Genomic DNA, 12740 nt, shown 5'->3' with positions numbered 1-12740 from the left:
AAAGCAGACAGAGGTCCTGTCTATCCATAGGTTGTGTGTGTGCCCAAATTGTTTGATAGTGTTTAGTACCAAAACTTCCTTCCTAGCAACTTCCAATGATTATTTTAATGTTTAACATTTTTACTCATTGTACAGATTAACACAGTGGTGGCCAGACTTTTGGAGTCGTCGCTCTACTTTGAAAGCTGAAAATCTTTTGTGATCTACCTAGGTGGGATAATAGCGTGGCATAACAAAAAGTGGGCGTGGTATAACAAAAAAGTGGGCGTGGTATAACAAAAAAAGGGACATAGCATAACAAAAAAAGAGATGTAGCCTTGCTGCACAGAGTGTAATGACTCTCGCACAAAATAACACATTGGCCCCCACAGGTTAAAACCTCAAACACATGTGCCAGATACACATGCCCCCACAGTGCCATGTGCCCAAAGTGCAAGATATGCCCCCACAGTGCAGGATATTATGACCCCACAGTGCCAGATATGCCCCCACAGTGCCAGATACAGATATGCCCCCACAGTGCCAGATACAGATATGCCCCCACAGTGCCACATTCAGATATTCCTGCACAGTGCCAGATATGCCACCACAGTGCCAGATATGACCCCACAGTGCTAGATATGCCCCCACAGTGCCAGATATGCCCCCACAGTGCCAGATATGCCCCCACAGTGCAGGATATTATGACCGCACAGTGCAGGATATTATGACCGCACAGTGCTAGATATGCCCCCACAGTGCCAGATACAGATATGCTCCCACAGTGCCAGATACAGATATGCCCCCACAGTGCCAGATATGACCCCACAGTGCTAGATATGATCCCACAGTGCCAGATACAGATATGATCCCACAGTGCCAGATAGATATGCCCCCACAGTGCCATGTGCCCACAGTGCCAGATATGCCCCCACAGTGCCAGATAAGCCCCCACAGTGCCAGATACAGATATGCCCCCACAGTGCCAGATATGCCCCCACAGTGCCAGATACAGATATGCCCCCACAGTGCCAGATGCAGATTTGCCCCCACAGTGCCAGATATGACCCCACAGTGCCAGATATGCCCCCACAGTGCCAGATACAGATATGCCCCCACAGTGTCATGTGCCCACAGTGCCATGTGCCCACAGTGCCAGATATGCCCCCACAGTGCCAGATATGCCCCCACAGTGCCACATATGACCCCACAGTGCCACATATGACTCCACAGTGCAAGATACAGATATGCCCCCACAGTGCCATGTGCCCACAGTGCTAGATTTGCCCCCACAGTGCCAGATACAGATATGCCCCCACAGTGCTAGATTTGCCCCCACAGTGCCACATATGCCCCCACAGTGCTAGATTTGCCCCCACAGTGCTAGATTTGCCCCCACAGTGCCAGATATGCCCCCCACAGTGCCAGATCTGCCCCCCACAGTGCCAGATCTGCCCCGACAGTGCTGCTCACCGCTGTGTAGAGAGCGCCGCACGTGCTTCTCTTGGCTGCCGCCCTGCCTCTCAGTCTGGTCTCCGGCGGTGACGGCAGCATGTATATCTCAAATCAGGCGCCTGTCTGCGAGCTTTCATTGGCTAACGAACCGGCACCTGATTTGAGCTTTACACTCCGCCGTCACTGCCGGAGACCAGACTGAGGGGCAGGGCGGCAGGCAGGAGAAGCGCGCGCTGCGCTCGCCTCGGGTGGATGATCGACTGTTTGGCCACCCCTTTATTAACATATTGTCTTACTTTTATTCTAATATTCAACAAAACTTTCATAAACTTTTAGTCTAAGAAGCACAGAAATATTTGATTCTTAACTGTGGCCTTAGAAGAGAATCGGTTTTCTGCAAAGTACCTTAATAATAGACTCATTTTGTAGTTAAATTGCAGCTTTGGTTTTTTCTAAACTGTAATAGTACTGTCTTTTCTCTATGTAATGGCAAATAAAATGTATTGCATTTTTTTTAAACCTATTAATTCTATTATGTGTATTATAAGACAGTATGCTAAGTATGTAGAATTCAATATGTGTAATTTAATGCAGTCACATATTCCTAAAAGTATAAAGAAACATTGCTGAGACTGGGATAAAAGTGTTATAATTTGTCATTTTTATTGAATTGGCTTGCCTTTTTGTTTTTTATCAGCCAACTGCAGATCATACTGTCTAGAAGATGTAAAAAGATTGTACTTTTGCTGTCTAACTTTATTTGCAATTAGTTTCAGGGAATATGGTGTGCTACTGAGCAATTTAAAATGCCAATTTCTAGTTTAGTGGCATTACACATTGGAGTTGCCTGTCTCCATGGTAACACAGATGAAGCATGCGCTAGTATTTTGCAATTTTGCTTTTCTCATTAACAGTTGACATGGTACAGTAAATGGAAAAAAATCTGAAAGAGACATAGTTTTAGATAAAATAATGAAAAATAGTATGTGTGCACAAAATGTCAAAATGATTAACATTCTCCCTTTACAATATATTTCAGGGACCAGACTAACTTAAAGGGGTATTATGGTTTAGAAATGTTTAACAAGTAGGATTTTTTTGTGTGTTAGAAATAATTTTCTTGGATTCTATTAAGCAATAACCTAAATTGATAACCAAAAAACTTAGTTATTTTTGGTAAATCTCTGTAGAACATTAATTGAGAACATGCGCATGCTATCAAATTACTGCTAGAGACGCTCAAACCATGTAATTGAACTTCAAATTTAATGTATCATCTTATTCATTTAATGGAATGTACAGTATAATGTAGAGGTGAAACTGTAACCTGGAAAACCAAGTGTTCTGCATGAAACAGTGTAGTTTGCTAATGTTGCAGGTTTGATCCATTAGTTTTTTGGGTTTGTTTTTTATTTAAAAAGAAAAACAGCACTATTTAATTTACTAACATTACTTAGAGGTATTACTATTATCAGTTTCTTATATAGCGCAGTATATTGTGTTGCGATTTGCAATTGGAACAACAGAAAGAGAACAAAACACAGAGGTAGGAAGGCCCTGCTCATAAGCTTGCAATTTATATGGAAATAGACATTGATACACATGGATTGGTGATACCTATTGCATAATGGTCTGGCAAAATTGCAAAGTGCTGTATCATATGGTCACCCAGCAAAATGTTGGCCAAGGGGTCAGGAGGATGTGAAAGTGAAGAAAGACAAAATATGTGAGATTATGTGTGGACTGGACAGAAGGGATGTAATTAGATAGGGAGGCATTAAAGGTTATGTGGGTGGGTCCAAAATTTGATAAGCTTGTCTGAAGAGGTGAGTTTTCAGATAATGCTTGCATGCTTGGAGACTAGAGGAGCGTCTTATCGTGCACGGGAGAACATTCCACAGAGTGAGTGCAGCCCGTAAAAAATCTTGAGTGGGTGCGAGTAATGCGTGTGAATGAGAGACGCAAATCTTGTGCAGAGCAGAGAGTTTGGGTAGGGAGATATTTTGAGATGAACGAAGAGATATATTTTTGTGGAGTTTTGTAAATAGCCTTGTATGTAAGTAAAAGTATTTTATATTGAATACGGTAGAATTCCGGTAACCAATGGAGGGACTAACAGAGTGGATCAGTAGACAAGGAACGGTTGGCATGGAAGATCATTGTTGCAGCCGCATTCAAAATGGATTGTAGTGGTTAGAGCATATATTAGGGAATACCAGTAAGGAGACTATTGCAATAATCAGTGTTGGAGATAATGGGGTAAATTTACTAAGATGGGAGTTCTATTTAAGATGTGATGTTACCCATAGCAACCAATCAGATTCTACTTCTCATTTATCTAGCACCTTCTAGAAGATAATACCTGGAATCTGATTGGTTGGGTAAGGGTAAGACGAGGGTTGGCGTACAGGTAAGTCGGTTTGTAAGCTGGAGCATTTATACGATTTTGAGCAATTTTTGGGGGAGTTGACATTAAGCAAGGTTCGCCAGAATCAGCGCGGCATATTCACGTGTGGTCTTAAATGCAAGCCACGGATACCAGGTCAATGTATAAGTGGAGTGCTTTTCTAGAGCATTGTGGTAGATATCCTCCATGTGCATGTAAAAGTCCGTTCTTTGACACCATTCCCAAATCGTAGGTGCTGCTATTGAGCGCCAGTGTACTGGTATCACCGCTCTCGCTGCATTACTTAAATGTTTCAGTAGTGAGTGTTTATAACTGTTAGAAGGGATATGGGAGTGTGAAAGCAGCCAAAAGTCAAGTCCGCTGGGCACGGCACTTCCTACTATTTTGGATGTCAGTTTTAGAATTTCGTGCCAAAACGGGGTTATCAGGGAGCAGTCCCACAAAATATGCATTAAAGTACCTCTGTCCCTTCCACATCTCCAGCATAGAGGAGATACAGACGGATAGCATTTATGGAGTAGGGTGGGGCACCTATATCACCTTGTTAATAGCTTGTACTGAGTTTCACTGACTTCCAGGCTGGTGGAACTTTGTGTTATCAGAGCACATTGTTTTGTCCAGTCGATACATATCCCTCTATGGATAAGATCATTATCCCAAGCCGTGCAAAAAGAGGGGGTATCAGGAAATGTGCCACCCAGGACCATCTGATAGACCTTGGAAATTACATGAGTAGGAGTCGAAACCGGTGTGCATAGTTTCTCAAAAGGTGTCAGTTCCCTATTGAGATTCAGGTCCTTTCCCTGTGAGTGGACAAATTGTCAGAGTTGTAGGTAGAACCAAAAGTCCTTGGGGGGGGGGGGGCACACCCTCCGAATCACATATATCTGAAAAGGATCTAAGTGTGCCTCGATTATACATCTCATGCGCCCGGACTAGGCCAATATTTTTCCATCTGGTGGCTATCTCCCCCGACAACCCTGGAGAAAATGCAGGGTTACCAAGAATGGGAAAGAGAGGGGACTTATTGGTTGTAAGGGCATATTTAGACCTAATAGATTTCCAAATATCTAGGGTAGGGCCCACTGTGGGGTGAATGATTTTCTTGAATTTAGGTAGCCATGGAATGTATCTGAGATTCTTTTGTGTTGTGTAGGATTCTAGTGTTACCCACTGCTTCCTGTTTGATTCCGGGCGTGTCCAATCTAGGATTCTATAAAGTACGGAGGCTTGGTACTAGGCTGAGACCAAGGGTAATTATTGGCCCCCTTGTGATTTACTTCTAGATAGGTAGTTTTATTTAAATCTGGGTCTCCTCCCCCCAGACAAAGTGGCTGATTGCCTTGTGGGTATCAATCAAGAAACGATGAAGTTTAAGGGGAATTGTCTGGAAGATATATAACAGTCTGGGCAACACATTTATTTTAATTATGTTCATGTGGCCGAACCATGAAAATCTCTGCGTGAGCTACTGTGCCATCTAACGTTTAATCTTTTTCATAATGGAAAAAGAAAAGAGGGGTGTTCCGCACTAGTAAAAAATAGCAGACAAAACCTTATTACAAGGTAAAATGTCCGTAAACGACCTTGGAAATATAACACTAATGTGTAGATGAAACCGTCGGTGGTGCTCCCAGTCAATGGGGTTACATTGAAAAAATCAAGAAGGGAAAAGAAAGACTCTATGCTGGGGCACTCTTATTGAGAAAATGAGACAGAAAATGTAACCTTTATTATGGATCACTTAAAATATAGTATGACAGACAAGATAAGGTATTCCAAACACAAATATAAATACCAAGGTAATTTCAAATTAATAAACAGTAAATACCGCAAAAGATGAAAATGTATTAAATAATCGCAGGAGTAGCTTAACATATGTCCACTATCAACAGGTGGATAGCTGGTGTCTCCTGTGATGATATCCCATGAGTTAATCTAAGCACCATTGGATTGAAAAGTTAGTTTGTTGCCTAGTATGGTGTTGAACCACCTTCTGTATCAATGTCTGACGGTAGTGTCACCATAGGCATTTTAATGCAGCGGATTAGACAGGAGTGTATAATCTGAGTTAACGAAAAATTAATTAATGATAACCAACAAATAGTGGATTGGATCATAAAAAAGTGATTTTACAGAGACAGCAGATTTGTGAAAAGATATGGACATTCATATATGAAGCATATAATAATAAATCTGTTCTTTCTATTGAAAGGAGAAAAAGAATATTAGAGGAATGTTCCTGCTGCTTTCCAACCAAGTTTACTGCACCTGGTGTTCCTTGGCAGTCTCCCAAACAAGTACTGACCAGGCCTTCCAGAGCTTTCCTTCCAAGATCTGATGAGATTAGGCGTCTCCTGTGAAGTATGGCCGTAAACGGTTGGATGAGTGAGTACTTATTCCTGGTAAACAGAAATGTGCTTCTGCTGTCCAGAATGGGGGCTTCCACAAACATTAATCACCACCACCATGGTGAGAGGAACTGGATGAGAGAGCACATCGGTGCAAGAGTGCAAGGAAAGAAAAAATGATAGCAATAAATGCCAATAAGGCATGAATTGGGTATAGAAGAAAAGGGAGAAGACAAAAACTTGTAAATATATGTACAGCGACCAGATGCGGCTAATTGAAATCAATCAAATACAATTAATTATAATGAGGATTGTAGTTAGTTTTTAAGCTGAGTCAGGTTAGTAAATTGGTCCTAAAAGCAGATTCACTATTTATAGACATAATTTAGCACCATCAATATTGAAAATTAATAATCTCTTCAAACAGAGGGGAAAGACAAATATAGCAAAATAACCCTTTTAGTGTCAGCTGTTTCAATTAGTATTAAATGCTGTTCAAACTACGTAAAGTGTGTAAATTTGTCCTGAAAACAAATCAGCTGTGCAATCACAGTATAGGTATAGCTTGCAGAGAAAACATTAGAAGGCAATCTCTTGAACCAAAAGAAAGGAACATATGTGTCAAAACAAACACATTATGAGCCTAATTTGCAGCATGAGCATAGAAAGACAGTCTCTTAGAAGAAAGTAACAAGTATGTCAGAGTAATCTCTTAAAAAGTTTAAAGTGAATGGTGCACAAAAAGATTGTCAAAGTGAGCAGTTAATACTGCACAGCGACCAGGTGCGGCTGATTGAAATCAATCAAATACAATTGATTATGGAGAGGATTGTAGTTGGTTTTAAAGCTTTAGCACCATCAGTATTGAAAAATAGTCTCTTCAAACAGGAGGGAAAGACAAATATAGCAAAACAACCCTTTTAGTATCAGCTGTTTCAATTTGTATTAATGCTGTTCAAACTACAGTATGTAAAGTGTATAAACGGACCGTTTCACCTTTTACAGGCTTGTTCACTTGACCAGTGAAGAAGCCTGTAAAAGGTAAAACGGTCCGTTTGGTCAGTGGAGATAATTTGGTGATATCCCGGTCATGTAAGCGCCCACTTGGGCAAAATTACACCAGTACTAACTGCTCACTTTGATAATCTTTTTGTGCACCACTCACTTTAAACTTTTTAAGAGATTACTCTGACATACTTGTTACTTTTTTTCCATGAGACTGTCTTTTTATGCTTATGCTGCAAATTAGGCTCATAATGTGTTTATTTTGACACATATGTTCCTTTCTCTTGGTTCAAGAGATTGCCTTCTAATGTTTTTTTCTGCAAGCTATACCTATACTCATACTTGCCTACCTCACCCTCTCCATGAGGGAGAAAATGCTGTTCCTGGACTTTCCTGGTAATGTATGATTGCCATCACCTGTGGTGAAACACCTTTCTTATCCATTAACTAGCTCACCACAGGAGATGGCAATCATACATTACCAGGAAAGTCCAGGAACAGAGCATTTTCTCCCTCATGGAGAGGGTCAGGTAGGCAAGTATGCCTATACTGTGATTGCACAGCTGTTTTGTTTTTAGGACAAATTTATACACTTTATATAGTTTGAACAGCATTAATACAAATTGAAACAGCTGATACTAAAAGGGTTGTTTTGCTATATTTGTCTTTCCCTTCTGTTTGAAGAGATTATTTTTCAATACTGATGGTGCTAAAGCTTCAAAACCAACTACAATCCTCTCCATAATCAATTGTATTTGATTGATTTCAATCAGCCGCACCTGGTCGCTGTGCAGTATTAACTGCTCACTTTGACAATCTTTTTGTGCACCATTCACTTTAAACTTTTTAAGAGATTACTCTGACATACTTGTTACTTCTAAGAGACTGTCTTTCTATGCTCATGCTGCAAATTAGGCTCATAATGTGTTTGTTTTGACACATATGTTCCTTTCTTTTGGTTCAAGAGATTGCCTTCTAATGTTTTCTCTGCAAGCTATACCTATACTGTGATTGCACAGCTGATTTGTTTTCAGGACAAATGTATACACTTTACGTAGTTTGAACAGCATTTAATACTAATTGAAACAGCTGACACTAAAAGGGTTATTTTGCTATATTTGTCTTTCCCCTCTGTTTGAAGAGATTATTATTTTTCAATATTGATGGTGCTAAATTATGTCTATAAATAAATAGAGAATCTGCTTTTAGGACCAATTTACTAACCTGACTCAGCTTAAAAACTAACTACAATCCTCATTATAATTAATTGTATTTGATTGATTTCAATTAGCCGCATCTGGTCGCTGTACATATATTTACAAGTTTTTGTCTTCTCCCTTTTCTTTTCTCCTATACCCAATTCATGCCTTATTGGCATTTATTGCTATAATTTTTTCTTTCCTTGCACCTCTGTACCGATGTGCTCTCTCATCCAGTTCCTCTCACCACGGTGGTGGTGATTAATGTTTGTGGAAGCCCCCATTCTGGACAGCAGAAGCACATTTCTGTTTACCAGGAATAAGTACTCACTCATCCAACCGTTTACGGCCATACTCCACAGGAGACGCCTAATCTTGTTAGATCTTGGAAGCAAAGCTCTGGAAGGCCTGGTCAGTACTTGTTTGGGAGACTGCCAAGGAACACCAGGTGCAGTAAACTTGGTTGGAAAGCAGCAGGAACATTCCTCTAATATTCTTTTTCTCCTTTCAATAGAAAGAACAGATTTATTATTATATGCTTCATATATGAATGTCCATATCTTTTCACAAATCTGCTGTCTCTGTAAAATCACTTTTTTATGATCCAATCCACTATTTGTTGGTTATCATTAATTAATTTTTCGTTAACTCAGATTATACACTCCTGTCTAATCCGCTGCATTAAAATGCCTATGGTGACACTACCGTCAGACATTGATACAGAAGGTAATTCAACACCATACTAGGCAACAAACTTTTCAATCCAATGGTGTTTAGATTAACTCACGGGATATCATCACAGGAGACTCCAGCTATCCACCTGTCGATAGTGGATAATAATAAATTTTCATCTTTTGCGGTATTTACTGTTTATTAATTTGAAATTACCTTGGTATTTATATTTGTGTTTGGAATACCTTATCTTGTCTGTCACACTATATTTTAAATGATCCATAATAAAGGTTAAATTTTACTGTCTCATTTTCTCAATAAGAGTGCCTCAGCATAGAGTCTTTCTTTTCCCTTCTTGATTTGTTTAATCTTTTTCAGTAAAGGGTCATGATTGATGGTGGTTGTTCGCTGGAGGGAAGAGGAAATTAGTACACCGAGGTATTTGACATGGTATGGGTGGCACTCAAAGGGGAAGGAAACTTAGGGCCGAAGCTACCCCTGTCGAGAGGGATATATTTAGGGCCGTGGACTTAGTGAAATTGATTTTAAAATTGGATATCTTAATAAAGTGATCAAATTCTTTCATAAGAGTCGGAAGAGATGTCATCGGGTTTGTCAGGATTGCAAGTAAATCAGCAAATAGGGCTAAACGATTGTCTACATTTCTGATCTGCAGGCCCGAAATAGCAGGATTCTGTCTGATTGACCGTGCCAGGGCTTCCATGCCCAGGACAAATAGCAGGGGTGAGAGCGAACACCCCTGTCGGGTTCCAAAATGTAAGAGACCTCTGCTCGGAGTGCCCGGGCCAGGAGCTTCCCTGGCTTATTTCCCCACCGGTGATATTTATGACTGCTCCATGTGATGGCTCGATGTGTACCATCATCAAGTAATTTATTTAAAGATGCCCGCGCCTTTTGAAGTTCCACCAGTGTGTCGTTAGCTAGCGAAGCTTTATGTGTTTGTTCCAGTGTCTGTATTTTGGCTAGCAGAGCTAAACGGCACTCGTTCTTTTTAATATACGCACCCATCTGGATGCATTTACCCCTTAAAACAAATTTATGGGCTTCCCAAATAGTTACCGGTAAACAGTCGTCTGTAGTGTTAAGGGAAATATACTCCTCTATAGCTGCCTCTAGTTGGGTTCTACAGTCGGGGTCCCGAAGGAGCTGCTCATTAAATCGCCATTGCCACTGTGACAGTGGTGAATTCTGTAGAGATAGCGTGAGTGTGATAGGGGAGTGGTCCGAGCCTACTATTTGGCCAATGGTAGCGTCCAACAAAATGCCTGTGGCTCACGCAGAGATAGTCAATCCGAGAATATGAGTTGTGGGGATTCGAATAGAAGGTAAAATCCCTATCCGTTGGGTGGAGAAGACGCCATGAATCTATCAATTGGAAATCGTGCAAGATTGACCTAAAATGCCTAGCTTGTTTCTGTGAAGTCCTAGATGTACCAGCGGAGGAGTCAATCGCTGGTTCTAGTGTCCAATTAAAATCCCCTCCCACTATCAGGACACCCTCTATGCAATCCTCGATGGATTCCAAGCTAAGTCTGAAAAACTGTATCTGGTTTTGGTTAGGAAAATAAAGATTAATAAACGTAAACACCTGTTGATCTATGGTGGCCTTAATCATCAATCCTCTACCGTCTCCTAACGATCTTTCTGTGACATCACTGATCCTAAGGTGCTTAGCAAATAGGATAGCTGTCCCCCTTGATTTCGTGCCTGAATAGTTATTAAAAAAGCCTAGTGGGAAATGGCGGGAGCATAGACTAGTAGATACCTCTTTTTTAAAATGTCTTTCTTGGAGAAATGCCACCTCAGCTCTCTCCGTGTGTAGTGTGTGCAACAGTTGTGATCTCTTCTCAGGTATGTTTAAACCCTTCACATTATAAGACAATATTTTCAATTGCGCCATAGTTGTATAACGTGTGTCGTCTGTATAATGATATAGCTCCTGTCCCAAACTGGGCACAGAACCAATGGTCCCGTCGATGGTACCTGAATGGGTAAGGCGAGGGGGGGAGGGTGGACAAGGAAAACACAGAAGGGAAACAGAAACAAATATAGGTAGGTCTAGACAATTATTAGTAAACATAGCAGATAAAGTGACCCGACAGTCCGACCTGTTATGGTCAGTAAATGCATAGCAGGAAAACAAAAATAGCAACAGTGCTAATATAAAACAATTATACTCTGCATTTAGAGCCATGGGCACATAAAAATGGCCCACAGTCACAAAAATTTACAGCAGAGCCGGGGTAAGAGGGGGGTAGTGAGTATGACATCACTACAGAATATCTTAAGAATTTAGAAAAATAAAGGTTAACTATAGTCGAACAGCCATTGCAACAGGTATAAAGGCGCGGTCATAATAGGGATTAAGCCTATCTAACCAGTACAGAGAATAATCAACAAAAATATTAGAACTGAATGATATCAGCTCCTAGCATGGCCACCAGATCCCCATTTGGTGGTCATCATGAAAAAAGAGAACAATAAATAGGCTAATAAACATGTAACCTTCGATATGGCTCACACAAATATGGTTGTGTATTCAAAGGTGAATTCAAGCAACTCAAGTATCCTCACGTGATGACCTAGTCAGGTTCATTCTTGAACGTCTTCGCGAGTGACCCGCTTTTTTCCAGGCCTCTCTCTGTGGTTGGGCCGATGAAAGAGATGTGAGGGGATCTAGCCAATTCGGCAAATTAATCACCGAGAGACTGCAAGAGTTTTACAGAAATAGGGGGCACCGTCATATTCCTGTAATGTGACACGGGTGCCTTCATGTGTCACCTGGATACTTAATGGAAAGCCCCACCGGAATCTAATCTCTCGTTTCCAAAGGGCATCAGTAAGAGATTGCAGGGGGTGCCATGATAGGTCTTGGAAAAAAGTCAATGGTAGATACCTGTCTAGATTGTCGCAAAATATCTTCTTTTTCATGGAAATAGTGTAACCGACAGATGACGTCGCGAGGTCTCTCCGAGGGGGGGCCTCTCGGGCGGAGAGCACGGTGGGCCCTATCAAATAGGATTTGTGAGTCTGTTGAGTCGTCCAGTATCTCATTAAATGTTGTTGTTAAAGTGTCAATGATGCCTTGGGGAGGTATATCCTCTGGGATGCCTTTAATTCGGAGATTATTTCGACGACCCATATCCGTGAGTCTGCGTGTAACATCTGTAAGAGAGCGGGATTGACGCAATATCAGGTCATGTAGATCAGCGATTTTGGATTCAATACGGTCGGTACATTCTTCCAGCGTTTCCACTCTGTCGCCTACTTGTGTTATATCCGTTTGTATGGTCGAAATACTGGACTGGATAGAATCTTGAATTAGTTTCTCCATTAACTGTAAATCCTGTTGAATGTCGTGTCGGGAGAAAACGTAATTGTGCCAGGATGGTCAGTGGTGTCAGCTCCGGAGGGTTTCATTGGAGCGGATGGACGCTGTTTCTTCACAGTGCCACCTTTCATGTGGGCAACTGTTGCAGTGGTGGTCTCAGGCAGAAGCGGATTTTGACCACTGATAGAAGTCTTGAATAGAGAGTGAAACGCTGTAATTCGTGAAGATTGGGGTGAGCATCTAGTATTTTTCCTTGAGTTGCGTCGCTTCGGCATGAGTCGGGTCAAGCAGGACCGGTATCAGGCGAGCATTAATGGTAT

The 12740-nt window shown here is 41.2% G+C and overlaps 2 pseudogenes; one reads left to right on the top strand and one right to left on the bottom strand.

Annotated features, from left to right (window-relative positions):
- Positions 1-6100: 6100 nt before the first annotated feature.
- Positions 6101-6219, bottom strand: LOC134930199 (5S ribosomal RNA; annotated as a pseudogene).
- Positions 6220-8737: 2518 nt separating this feature from the next.
- Positions 8738-8856, top strand: LOC134930623 (5S ribosomal RNA; annotated as a pseudogene).
- The last annotated feature ends 3884 nt before the right edge of the window (positions 8857-12740 follow it).

Source organism: Pseudophryne corroboree, chromosome 5 (assembly GCF_028390025.1).
Source record: "Pseudophryne corroboree isolate aPseCor3 chromosome 5, aPseCor3.hap2, whole genome shotgun sequence".
Classification (NCBI taxonomy): domain Eukaryota; kingdom Metazoa; phylum Chordata; class Amphibia; order Anura; family Myobatrachidae; genus Pseudophryne; species Pseudophryne corroboree.
This window is presented reverse-complemented; position numbering and strand designations above follow the sequence as displayed.